This window comes from Populus euphratica, unplaced genomic scaffold (assembly GCF_000495115.2).
Source record: "Populus euphratica unplaced genomic scaffold, PopEup_1.0 scaffold1292.1, whole genome shotgun sequence".
Lineage (NCBI taxonomy): Eukaryota > Viridiplantae > Streptophyta > Magnoliopsida > Malpighiales > Salicaceae > Populus > Populus euphratica.
Genome location: NW_011501158.1, coordinates 37949 through 39019, shown reverse-complemented (window position 1 = coordinate 39019; position 1071 = coordinate 37949).

Sequence of the window (1071 nt, the reverse complement as noted above, 5' to 3'; positions counted from 1 at the left end):
ATCAGTATCTGCAACCCGAGTTACTAAGCTCCTAGAGGTGTCTCAACACCTAATGCCCTAAGACCAACTAGTCGGAGAGTCATTAGCCGAAAGATCATTACATGGGTTAAAGATGCATGGTGTTTTAAGTTATATGTATATATATTAAAAAAATAAGAAAAAAAAGAGAAAAAAATAAATAAATAACAAACCCAAGGAAGTTAACCTTAAACATTAGAACAAAAATTTTGTTTTCTTTCAAGAAAAGCCTCATAACTATGTGTTGATGTATTGAGCACAAATAAAAGGTTTATTAATATCTTGTTTAAGAGGTATTGAGCAGATATATAAATTTAATGAGAGTTTGTTTATCCAAATAGATTAATAGAAGTTAAATGATGAATACCTTACTTTGTGGAATTTGCAAATTATTTTTCTATTTTAACACTTAGATTACTAAGGACTAGTAATAAGTTGATTGGGAGGTGTAATTAGTACTTAAAAGTGTATTTTTATTAAGGTTTTATATCATCATTTTGCACTTGAAGTATCAATAACTCCTTAACTAAAGCATGTTTTATAATAACATATCTAATAATATAAGATACATTTAATTTGTGATAAATGTTCATTTTAAATGCAGGCCTGTCACATAAATGAAAGGATTGATTGATGAGTTCAAGAACTAAAATTGACAAGAGAAAGAGATGGTCAAACTTAGACAAGAGATGCTAGTGCAGTCCAAACCAGAACACTATTTGGTAATTGGGTCATATCTGGAATTGTAGATCTCATATTTAGGTCTATTTTATATGGATGGAAAGGTAAGAAAAAGGCCTCAACCTTCATATGGAGGTCTGGTTTTAAAAAGGTCATTTTCAAATCCAAATTATAGCAACAACGAAAAAGTCTGAATCTGTCCTGCAGCCCGAATACTGTTTAGTGTTTGGCCTATATCTAGAATTCTAGAAGTCCAAATGATCTCTATTTTTTTTTCCTGGAAAGCTAAGACAATTTCAAGTGGTTCCAATTCTGATGTTATCAATACCATTTTAGGTAGACAAAAGAAGATAAGGATTGTCACCAAGTCAA